The following is a 12,791-nucleotide window of genomic DNA, read 5'->3' on the forward strand; positions in this document are numbered from 1 at the left end:
TGGCTCACGGGCCCAGTCGCTCCGTGGCATGTGGGATCTTCCCTGACCGGGGCACGAATCCGTGTCCCCTGCATTGGCAGGCGGACTCTCAACCAATGCGCCACCAGGGAAGCCCAAAAGTCAGAATCTTGAATCAGACCTATTGACATTTATCTTCCCGAGGCTCCTGAGTTCATCAAGTGTGTGCAGATTTCATTTTGGTTAATTTCATTGTTTTCCAGCTTTCATCTAAAACTGCCCATTGGCATTTACCTGCCAGGGTGCAAGTAGAACAGGTAAAGCCACATGAGTTGATGAAGGACATTTGTTCCTACCAATTAGAAAATAAGCTACATTGCTTTTGGTTAGGAATTCCATACACATGTTAAAAAGGAAATGCCCAAAGAATTTTTTCCCTGCAGAACTTAATTTGATTTGTTAAATGGCTGAGAATTCTTCCGCCAGAAAATCAATTTTCTAGTGGGACATCAGGCCTGGATGGGGCAGATCACCAGAAAGAAAGACTCCAAGAAACCAGAGAAAGAAGGATAAAAGAGAAAAAAAAAATCATGTGTCCACACAGACTTTTATTTTTGGTGTTGCTAAATTTGAATGTGTGCTCATCCATATAACTGGAGATCCCTAGTGAGAATACTCTTATTTTGTGTCTTAAAGAAATCGAGTTATGATTTTTAAAAAATCTAAAGCAGAGACCTTTATAAAATTTTTGAATAATTGAGTTGGCATTCCAGGTAACCAGTACTGTAATAGCTAGATTTGAAATTTACATTTTTGGTAGTGGGAGGAGAGGGGGGCTGCATCAGCAAAATGTTTATTACTCTGTCCTCTTTCTTTCATACTGTGTGATTTTGAGAGCTCTTAAACCATGATAAGGAAGTAATTATGCTTCCAATTCCTCTAAAGATCTAACTAGAGGGCATCCATCTAAATAAACATTTCTAGGAATACAGGTTTAATGACCCAGGTAATTCTGATTGGAGAAATAAGATTTTACATAGATAGCTGAGGGAAGCAAGTAAAACCTTGTTGGGGGGGGTCAAAGAAATGCAGAGTTTCTAGGGGGTAGGAGACATGGTTTCTCCATTCTTTTCCACACCCACAGCCCCAGATCCGTGATCAATGTGTGTCTATGAAGTACATGAAATCAAACGAGTGATGCCAGCTGCGGGGAGACCGAGGCAGGGCTCTGCCGGGCCGTTGGGGAGCCGGGTGTCCGGCAGTCACTCAGGCTCTGAGATAACGAGCAGGGGAGCAGGGAGGCGTTGGGCGAGGACAGGGCTCCTCCCGGCCTCCCCAGTAGTGCGGCTCGAATCTTCTGAAGCTGCCAGTTGCCAAATGAAATCTGAAACCCAGGGCTGCGTCTGAGGGTTGGCCCGGCTCAGTTGTTCCAGCCTCTTGTACTGTACATTTACACATTCACACACAGTCACTCTTTCTAACTTCTGGGACTCTTCTTTGCGCAACTGCTAGGATTTCTCAAGTGCATGTGGTACCTCAGTCCAGCTCCGGGTGCAAACCGGCGGGGCTTCGGAGGGTCTCGAAGGCCAGGGGAGCTGTCAAGGCTGCAGCGGGCACCGGGGAGGATCGAGGCGCAGGCGGCTGGGGGGAAACACCCACAATTTCCACCCCAGCCGCAGCTCCTCTGCCGCCGCGTATTTCTTCCAAAACGACAGCTGCGGAGCTACCAAGTGCATGGGGCGCAACACTTCCCCTCATTGTGGGAAGTAAAGAGGCTGCTCTCTCCCCTTTTTCTTTTCGTTTTTTCCCCCAGCTTGTCCTCGGGGCCTTTTTCTTCGGAGCAGTCGCCGTCCGCCGCCTGTCGTGCGCTCCAAGGAGGGTAGGTGATGCCGCGGGGGTGGGGTGGGTGTGTGCTCCGGCGCCACCGCGGGAGGCTGGGACGCGGCCTCGGCTGCGCGTGGGGGCTGTGGGCACAGCTGCCTGCGACAGGGGCGGGGGCTGCAGGGGGCGAGGAGGGATCGCAGGAATCCAGTGCTGGTGCAGTGTGTGTGTGTGTGTGTGTGTGTGTGTGTGTGTGTGTGTGTACGCTCGTGTGTAGATGATAGGAAACAATGCTCCTTTATTATTTTTAAACGGATAAAAACAACGCAAGCTGGTGGTTCGCGCTTCTAGGCTTAAAAATAGAGGGAATTGAAAACTCTGTGCAGTTCCCTTCCCTTAGTATCTATCCTCCCTTTCCCCGCTGCTTGTTTCTGCTGGTGTCTTATATCAATATTATAAGAGTTTCCTAGATAACAGGCATACAGAGGTATGCTTTAATAATAACACTTTCATTGTAAACAAAGCGTTAGGGAATCTTTGGTGAATTTTAAGCCACCCAAAAGATTTTGTTTAGATTTTTTTAAAGAGTAACTTTTCGAGGAGGTATACAACCTCTTTTGAGAATAAATATGTAATATGTTCTAATTTTCAAAATAATTCTCATTTTAAAAATGTTTATTGAACAAGTCCCCAAGTAGAAAGGGGGAGAATATTACTCTGGATTCCTTAGAGATGTTAGGTTTTCAATACCAGCTAGTAATAGGGAGCCCAGACTCCCTTGTAGTCTATGCATATATTAATTAATTTAAAATATAATTTCCAAGCTATTTCTGCTTCCCTCATAGTTTATATTACTCTTTTTTTAATAAACCTAGCAAGACATTATTATTTCACCTCTTTCTAAAATGAGGAAAAAAATAAATCATGCTGGGTATTTGAAATATAAAAGTTGTAAAGCGTCTGTTTATCCATAAGCAAAACAACATGTGTTGCTGTGTCTGCTAAGTAGGACAAATCAATTGAAACCCAGCGATACTTACAGTAGAGGTAAGAGCTTTACTCAATTACTGAGAAGATAGACAGACAGATTAAATACAAACAAGCTGTCCCCTGATTCTAATTAGAACTCAAAACCAACCCTTGAGGGCAAGAATGGATGTTGGTATTAAGCTGGCCATCATAAAACATAAAACACAAAGAATTAATATATTAGATAAAGCCAGAAAACAAATATAAAGCCCACGTTAGACTTGTTAAGATCTCACTCTCCCTTTTAAATTTTGTAATACTTCCTCTTCTCTGGGAATAGTTCAACCTCTAAGAGAGCCCAGTGATACAATTCCCCTTTTTGTCTTCCCTGAGTGCCTGACCTTCAGGTAGCAAGTCGAGAAATCTGTTCTCTTTAGAGCCATTACTGAGTTGACAGAGAATTCACCTTAGACATCTTGGAGGACTGAGATGTTGACAAAACCTTAAAATAAATAAAATCCTCCTTCCATTCAGAGGAGGTATGTTCTTGGTGGAAGACCTTTAAGTGGGAATAAGGGAAAACCTGTAAACTTTTTCAGATCTGGAATTTAGTTTGAGGTGTATGTAAGGAATACACAACTAGAGTGATAAAAGGAAGGAGAGGCCTTCCCTGGTGGTGCAGTGGTTGGGAGTCCGCCTGCCGATGCAGGGGACGCAGGTTCATGCCCTGGTCTGGGAAGATCCCACATGCCGCGGAGCATCTGGGCCCGTGAGCCATGGCCGATGAGCCTGCGCCAAAAAAAAAAAAAAGAAGAATCTGTAATCCTTTCTACATGTGAAAGGCTGTTGAAACTCTGTCCCTGGCTTTCAACTGTGTTATTTGGTTTTATTACTTAATCTCAGGGGCTTGGTTTTGAGAGGAGGATGGTTTCTCAGTTATGTTCTTCTGGGCTGCATATACAGTGAATCTGAACCATTTTGAAAATAAAGACTTGAGTAAGTGGGGAAGAATTGCGTTCTCAAGAAAAATAATCACTGCAGAACAAATAACAATGCACCCTTCCAGACAAGAGTATAGATTTAAGTGTAAAAGTGGGAAGGAAGTGTTCTGGACTGAAATTTTCAGTGAAATCCTTTCAGGTTTTGCTCAGGATAGCAATGGCCAAAGCTCTGAGAATTTTCATCCCCATGGTTTTATTTACTGTGTGATCTTGGGCTCTCTAGGGTGAGGGTGTGGGTTAGGGAAGCAGGGGTGTGGTGGGGCAGGAAGGGCAAGGAATGTGCAGCAGGTGGTACTGAGTAGTTTGAGTCTGTTTATTTTGCTGTCTTGGTCAAAGCCTAGTTGTTGTTTACCAACAGTGTCCTGAATAGTTTTGCTGTGACCTACTGGCCCATTGAAGTGTGTTTTCTCTCTGGCTCTGTCAGTGTCCAGGTTGGTTTCTCAAGGCTGAAAGTAGGTGGTGCCACTGCAAAGTCCAGGCCATGCATTTGGTTACTGTTCTTCGCGTTTGCAGTGCTGTAGGACCGTCTTTGTTACCTGTGCTTATTCTCCTGTGTTTTTTCTGGCCAGTGCTGAAGGGTTCTTTTCCCATGAGTTGAGCTTATGTAATGCTGATTCCTTCTTCTGCCTTGTTTCAATTTTTGGTAAAGCCAAATGCCTTGGAAAAATAAGATGGGGGAGGTGGATAGAGCCCCGGCTTGGAGCCCAGTAAGGAGGAACAGCCACCCAATTGGTCATACATGAGTGTGGAGAAGCTTGATGATAATGAGAACCTGAGGTATCCATTCTATCTTGATCACACTTTACTGAGGAAAATAGCAGAAGAGATTTAAAATAAAAAGATGCCTGTTTACACTTAAACTTGTGGTTAAAGGATTAATATTTCTCCCAGATGGAGAAAGGTATTTAAAATTAAAGTCATAAATAGGCAACTTAGTCATGAAGTTAATGCTCTTCATGTGAAGAGTTGGAACTTCATATTGAGTCTTGCAATGGTAACCCATCTGTCTTTGCTATATGAACTCAAACTTTACAAGATTATGATGGTTTCAGCAGCTAAGTAAAAGCACATTTGGAAGTGGAGGGATTATTGTGATGAAGACTCAAAGAGTGTTCAGTTTTCAGAGGTTACTGTGTACATGTGTGCTTTTAAGCAGCATCTCCATTCTACTGTGGCATTGCCACAATTAATCTTTATAAAGTGCAGATCTAATTGTATAAGTCCCTTGTTCTAAAACCTTTGATAGATCCCAAAGATCTATAAAAGTAACTTTAAACGCTTTAGTATAGCAACTAAAAGCTCTTCAAAGCCCTTCCTTTTTAGTTTTGTCTTCCTACACAAGGGCCTCTCACTCTTCATACTTCTGATTTCTTGCTCCTGGGTTTCATTCTCCTGGAATGCCCTCTGCCTGGAAATACTCTCTTGGTTATTGGTGGTCCACTTCAAGTGGAACTTCCTTTGGAAGACTTACCCAATTCTGTGCAGGAAGAATTAATCATTTCATCTTATCTGCTTCCATGATGTTTTAAACATACTGTGAATAATTATTTTAATAACTTTTATGCAACCCCCCAACCCACTGCAGTGAGTTCCTTAATCAGTGTATTGGTGGTGAGGGAACCACCTGCATCTAGTGCCTAGCACAGTGTCTGAAACATAGTCGGCATCTGTTAATGTTTCCTAAGTGAATGAGCAAGCAAAGTCATGAATGGAAAAAGCAGTGGTGGACTCCAATTTTTACAGGTAGTTATTTCCCCAAAGTTCATTTCAAAAATGTCTATTTGGACTCAGGGTTCACTTTCCAAAAGTGATAGTGCTACCAAACATAATTCACTTTCCAGACCAGCCCACACAAGCCTATTTAATTCCTATAATAGATGAAATGTTGTGCTTTTGCTATTCTAAAGTAAAAGCAAAACAAAACAAAATCTAGTGTGGAACCATTTTTCCTTTTTGAAATTACAAAATACACTTGAGTTTAAAGAGAGTAGAAACAGAATAGATATACATCTTCCACAATTGTTTTTTATATTATACTGTAAAATCTGTAATCTGCCAGATCCCAGTGGGAGGTCCTGGATTTAGCTGTGAGGACGAATAATGGATTCTGTTGCCTGTGAAATGGGCAATAATCTTAATTAATAAAACAAAATAGAAATACTGATTTTGGCTATTTAATAATTATCTTGAGTGCTAGTGCTTAAGGTAATCAGATTTAACTAAAGGGGAATGTGGAGGTGGAAGGAGAGGAGGAAATTCAGAAGGGCACCTACTTTCGTTTTACTGATTTTTTTTTTACTATATTGGTTTTGTTTTCATCTCGTTTGAGCATTTACGCTCAAAGTGGCTTCCTGAAAAACATTTGTTTTTGTCTGAAGTTATTGCTGCTGCCTAACCTGTAGAAGGGAGGTGAGAGGTATACTCCCTTTGTGTCAAAATACAAATGGGCTTATTTCATTTTCAGGGCGGTGATACTTTTGTCACTTGCATAACTGCCGTTTAGCATGTGGATAATTTGTTAATAAAGAATGCATAATACTTGTGTTTCAGGCACTATCCAGGCATCACATATAGTTCAAGTTGCTCAAGTTGCTCTTTATATAGTATGTCTGAGAAGACTGGAAGAGCAACCATTGGTATTTAAGAGTAATAGTCTACTCAGCTTCCTAAATCTTCCATGTTCTCTATTTTTATCAGATTATATGACTGGAAATTTACCTATCCTAATCATATCATAACTCCTTTTCATTACATTGTCTTCATTCACTATGTTTTAATATAATACTTTTAATTTTTTACTGGGAGTCAATAGAAAAGAAATGGGCTCCATGGAAAACATCTTGGCACCTTTTGTTATGTATTTCAATATTCCTTATATAAAGATCTCTATAAATTCATCTTTGCCTTTAACCACTTTAAAAGTGTGTCTCTTCTGATTAACTAGTGTTGTTTCTTTTCTTAGAAGAAGAGAGGCTAAAAGTCACCATGTTTCTCAATTTGGCTTGTCACCCAAGAAACTCAGAACTAAATTTGATGCACAGTTGTACCCTTGTTGAGGTTTTCTAATGATGTGGTTTGCATCCTTTTAGCCTTACTTTAATGCACTTAACATACCCCCACCTTTAATGCACGTAACATACCCCTACCTTTTAACTAAGTTAAAAGTTAACTCAAATCCATTATGGAAATAGGCTGAATTACCTCCATTTTTTTGGTTTTTTTTTTTTTTTTTTTTTACTTTTTTAAGACATGTAGTTAAATACTTATAAAATTCTATTTTGTAGCTTTAGTATTTCAGAGCCAATAATTTTTCCAGATTATTTTTTGTGGTTCCTTGAAACATTCTAGGTACTGATTTTATACTCCCTGATAGATAAAATGGCCTTGCCTCAAATTTACATTTCTTGAAAACCTTAGAAAGAAAATCATATCTGAGTAATTTTGAAAGTAGGTACTTAAGACCAAGCATGTGAGTTCTTTTCAATATGCATATCATAAACGTATAGAAGAGTGCCCTCAAGAATATCTCTGAGAAGCAGAAGAGAAAACTTTCTTTTTCGTGCAAATGAAATCTATCAGTAAATTGAGGCTAAAGTCATAATTAGGATCTGTAATTAGGGCTGTATTCTGCCCATCAAATTGGGCCCTCAGAAAAGACAGTAATTTTTCAAATCTCCTGAGGGGAAATAACTCTCATTTTGTCCTGAGTTTTTCTCTCTCTTTAAGTCACATAGACTTTCATAATAATAAGTACTCTAATGAATTAAGTACCTACTGAGTATTGGGTTGACCAAAAATTTTCCGTAAATGTCTTACGGAAAAACCCAAGTGAACTTTTTGGCCAGCCCATACCAAGCACTCATGAGATTTTTTAACACACACTACTTGTAATTCTAGAAATAGTTAGAAATAATTAATAATTCTAGAAGTAAACTGTATTATATCTAATTCAGATATATTATTCCCACTGTATAAGGAAGTTTAGGCTCAAAGAGATAAAACTTACTCAAGACATTATAGTTAGTAAGGCGTATGGAGTTGAGAAAAACAAATCTACCTGAATCCAAATACCCTGTTATTTCTAATATGTCACCTCTTCTCAGTGCTCTTCTCTTCAATATTAATTTTAGAATGATAATCTGTGTTTCAATGAGTCTGACATATAGTATAGACCCTGGTCCTAATATGGCCTCTAGGAACTGGTCTTGAAGTTCTCCTACAGGTCTTTTAGGTGACATTCTGGTGCCCATAAGTTGAGGCCCCTGGGATGGATTACCACCATCAGGGTTCTCTCATGAAAAAAGAAGCTCCCTCTACTATAGGCTGGTAACTGAATCAATCTATAGTGATTGGCTTGACCAGACTTTATTTCTGTTGAGGGGTGAACAGCAAAGATATGGTCCATGAAACTACAATGATCTATACTTATTGTTTAATTCCCAGACGTTTGCCCCAAGGGCAAATAATTTATTTGTGAAATGATCCCAGGAAACCCCAGGTAAGGGGTGGGCTTCCTTTTTTTAGGCAAAAAGGCTTATGAGAAGTTTTATATGTCAGTACTTTTAATACTGAGTGCATCAAATTATAGTAAAAAGATGACTATAAAGATGCAACCCTTCTATTTTCATGAACAGTGCACTGTATTACAGTAAACCAAGTTTATATCCACCATTAAGTGTGCCACAGGAACACTGTGAGCAACAGTTGGAGGTGGCAGAGAGAGAATGGGGCAGGTGGTCCTAGAGCTGAGGACTAGAGACCCAACTCAAAAAGCTGAAATAAATAAATATATAAATATATTTTTATAAATTTATATGTTTTATAAATATATATATATATATTTTTTTCCAGGAACCTCCATACTGTTTTCCATAGTGGCGTTACCAACTTACATTCCCACCAACAGTGTACTAGGGTTCCCTTTTCTCCATATCCTCACCAACATTTATTATTTGTTATTTTTTTGATGATAGCCATTCTGACCGATGTGAGGTGATATCTCATTATGGTTTTGATTTGCATTTGTCTGATGATTAGTGATGTTCAGCATCTTTTCATATGCCTGTTGGCCATCTGAATGTCATCTTTGGAAAAATGTCTATTTAGGTCTTCTGCCCATTTAATCATTTTATCATATTTTATATTGAGTTGTATGAGCTCTTTATATACTTGGGTATGTATTTGAAGAAAATAAAAACATTAATACAAAAAGATATATGTACCACAATGTTCACAGCAGCATTATTTATAATAGTCAAGATATGGAAACAACCTAGGTGTCCATCAACAGATGAAGGGATAAAGAAGATATGGAGTATATACACAATGGAATATTATATAACCATTAATAAAGAATGAGATTTTGCCATTTGCAACAACATGGATAGACCTGGAGGGTATTTTGCTTACTGAAGTAAGTCAGACAGAGAAAGACAAATACTGTATGTTTTCACTTATATGTGGAATCTAAACAAATAAAACAAATGAAAGAATATAACAAAACAGAAACAGACTCACAGAGAACAAACTAGTGGTTACCATTGGGGGAGCAGGAGTGGGGCCAGATAGGGGAAGAGGATTAAGAGGTACAAACTACTAGGTATAAAATAAGATATGAGGATGCAATGTACAGCATGGTGAATATAGCCAATATTTTATAATAACTTTAAATGGAGTATAATCTATGAAAATATTGAGTTCACTATGTTGTAAACCTGAAACTAATATAACATCATAAATTGACTATACCTCAATTAAAAAATAAGAAAAGAAAAAGCTAAAATATAGAAGGAAAGGATTATTTCTCTGGGGGTAGCAACCGAGAAGGGGAGAAAAGTGGAGTTAGTGGTGGCAGTACTCACTGGGCACACAGAAATGAAATGGGCAATAGGGAAAGTAATTTCAAAGCTAGTCTTAATCGAGAAAGGAGCATTTATCACAGGAACTGTTGGAGTGCATCTCACTCTTATCTGTAAAGATACCTAGAGAGAAAAGTTCTCCAACCTCCTTGAGGTGTCATCTTTGATTGTTTTATTGTGTTGTGAATGTCTGGTTTTAAAATTTCTTATATGAAGAAACTTCTAGCAAGAAAAGATGAGCTAGGGAAGTCAAAGGAGCCTGTTATCTTGTTGCACCTAATTGCATAAAACTAGGATTTAGCCACATGAGTACCAACTTCAGAATTCCATTTTGATTTTTGTATCCCATTATTAATTGTTACTGTGAAATGGTCAAGGGCAATGCCAACAATTTATACAAAGGCATCTATGGGTGTACAGTAGGACTATACTTCTCACATTTGTAACTTGCTGATTAGAGATTTCATACTTTGGTAACAAATCACACTTTCATCATGGAATAACTTTTCTGTGTCTATGGGGTTAGGCCCAAGTTGGGAGGTTCTGTGGGGGAGGCTTGAATTTTGGTGCCTAGAAACAGGTGGAGGTTACAAGGAATTATCTGGGTGAGGAGCCCTGAGAACTCCCGCACAACAGATGGAGCCGCTGGAGGAGGATGGATAGGAGAAGGGGAGAAGCAAGGTTACAGGATAATAAGTGTCAGAAGCCAAGGAATCAGGAGAAAAGGCAAATTCGGAGATAGTACTGGAAACTAGAAGGCAAGGGAAGCAAGGCAGTGTATGATGTGACAAGTAAGAGTCAATTTCTGTGTCTAACAATAGGCAACAATTATTGAAGCCTTACTATGTGCTGGTTATGCCAAACTTCTGTCCTGGGTTATCTCCTTTAATCCTCGAGCTCCCACATCAGTAGGACCTATTATCATCTCTCTTTTATAGATGGGAAGACGGAAACTTGGGGAATCAGTAACTTACCGAAGTCACACAGCCACTAAGTGGTAGATCTGGGATTCAAAAGTAAAATATCTTACTGTGAGATATTATGCCATACTTTATCATTATACTCAGGAATTAGACCTATGTTCCAACCTAGCTCTGATACACACAAGCCCTGTGACCGGGGGCAAATTGTATCAACCTCCTTGAACCACAGATTTCCTCTCTGTGAAAATGGGCATTTAATAATACCTACTCCATAGTATTGTTACGGGTTTTTAATTGATGAAGTGAGCATGCAGAGACTTGAAGGCTATCTAGCATCGGTAAATGTCAATACATGTCAACAGTTATTATTAAATTAAATGATGAACATGGGATTCCTGAGCAGTATTTTTCAAACTATAGGTCTTGCTCTATCAGTGGTCATAAAATCAAATCAGTGGTTCATGACCAGTGCTTCCTTTTAAATGAAAAGTGATAGAACAGGATGGAATGGAATAGAAAAAAATCAGTGGTCATTATATATAGTAAAAGTAAGAATTGTTTTATGTTTTAACTTCCTTTTTTTTTTCTAGTGTGTGTGTATGCACCTCACACGGGGTAAAAACGAAAAATGTGCTTCTTATTATTGATAACTGTCAAAATATTTTAAAAATCCTTTAAAGTAACAGTTCAGAGTGTGGTCCCAAGACCAGCAGCATCAATTTCCCCTGGGAACTTGTTAGAAATGCAAATTACTGAGACCCACCTGGGCCCAGCCATTTGAGTTTTTAACAAGGCCTCCAGGTAATTAAGGACCATTACCTATTCAAAAATGGCACTTGGAAATCATGACAAAATTAGGTAAGGGTATATCTAAATGACTAGAGTGGTTAAAAGTGTATGTTGTCTTATATTGACTAAAGATGTTAATTCTCCACAAAATGCTGTTTTGTGTCTTGTGACTTTAGTTTTGTGTAGTCTTTTCTCCTATTTTTTCTGTGCTGCCTGCTCGTGGTGCAGGTGGGTGAATCCCACAGAAGTCAATTACTTTATATGTAGAAGGACACTGAGTAGTTAGATCCTGTACTTTCTTCTAGAACTACAAGATAAAAGTTTAACATTCTTTGTGAGCAGCCCAGAGCCCTGAATATCTAAGTTGTGTTCAATTTGAAACATTTTAATGATAATAGTCCAGATGCCTGAACAGCTGTAAAATTGGGAATTAAATTAAGAACTCATAAAAAACTGCATTCAGTATTTTACTGAGATATTTATTTTGAAGAGCACATGCAGACAAGAGATTGGCAGTCTACTGATAGTTAATGCAACACTAATACTGATGGTAAACAACAAAAGAAAACATTTTGGGAAAAACGGAAGTCATAAATTTTTATACTGGGTTGTTTTTTCCCATTAATGAAAACAATGAATGCATTTAAGTTATTTAGTGACTGTATGCCATTACTTTAAAGAGAGAGCAGGCAATATTCCATTGACTAGCCTTTGTTCATTATTGTGTTTTACTGTTATATTTGGTTTTTGGTCAGAGGGTGTATTTAAGACTTAAAACAATTCTGTTTGAAAATACAGCATCCAGATTCACTAGAAAAGACTTGAGGACTTTTCCATTTTTTTTTTTTAAAAGAGTATTACCTTGGATTTTTAAAAAACAGCTTTTCAATAGGTACATATTAACTTTTCTAAAAGTAAGTTCTTAGTGGTGTGTGAAAATATTATTCAGGACAGAATTGTCAGAAAAAAAAGAGTTTCAGGCATAAGAAAGTCAACCTTCTGGCTCACCACAGGTAAAATTTTATATTTAAACAATGGCTGGAGAGATGTTTCAAAAGATCCTTCTTTACTTTGTAATCTATGGTTCAGGGAGAGTGGAAGGGAAGGAACTAGGAGGAGGTGGGCTCTGATCCTGCTTCTGGTATTAATTAGCATCTGTGAACTCAGGCAAATCATTTCGTTTTTCTGGACTTTAGTCTCCTTATCTATAAAATAAAGGTGCTCGAGTTAATACTTTCTAAGATTGTTCCAGCTTTGAAAAAGTCTCTGTGGCTAAATAGTAGTGTTCCCTTTGAACAATTTTGATAAGAGTGTGGCTATGTTTGTAATTGACAGGGCTCTGAAATTTGGATATTTGACTTTATAGAGGAGTGAGGATCTGGAAGTCTGTAGATTACATGATAAAGTTTAGCCTGACCTTTCCTTGTGCCAATGGGCTAGTTTTCATCAGCTGTGGGTTTGGGGTCATGGAT

At 38.7% G+C, this 12,791-nt stretch overlaps 1 protein-coding gene across 2 annotated transcripts in view; it reads left to right on the forward strand.

Annotated features, from left to right (window-relative positions):
• ARHGAP24 (Rho GTPase activating protein 24) overlaps window positions 1–12,791 on the forward strand; it is a 771,354-nt gene that overhangs the window by 262,402 nt on the left and 496,161 nt on the right. Inside the window, exon 1 of one of the 2 annotated variants that reach the window (XM_059066405.2) lies at window positions 1,425–1,837. The exons of the other annotated variant lie outside the window; for it this stretch is intronic. The gene's annotated coding sequence lies outside the window, so the exon portion shown is untranslated. Of the gene's footprint in view, window positions 1–1,424; window positions 1,838–12,791 lie in introns of those variants that run through there. 2 annotated transcript variants of the gene reach the window in all.

The sequence above is a fragment of the Kogia breviceps genome, chromosome 6 (genome assembly GCF_026419965.1).
Source record: "Kogia breviceps isolate mKogBre1 chromosome 6, mKogBre1 haplotype 1, whole genome shotgun sequence".
In the NCBI taxonomy this organism is placed as follows: domain Eukaryota; kingdom Metazoa; phylum Chordata; class Mammalia; order Artiodactyla; family Physeteridae; genus Kogia; species Kogia breviceps.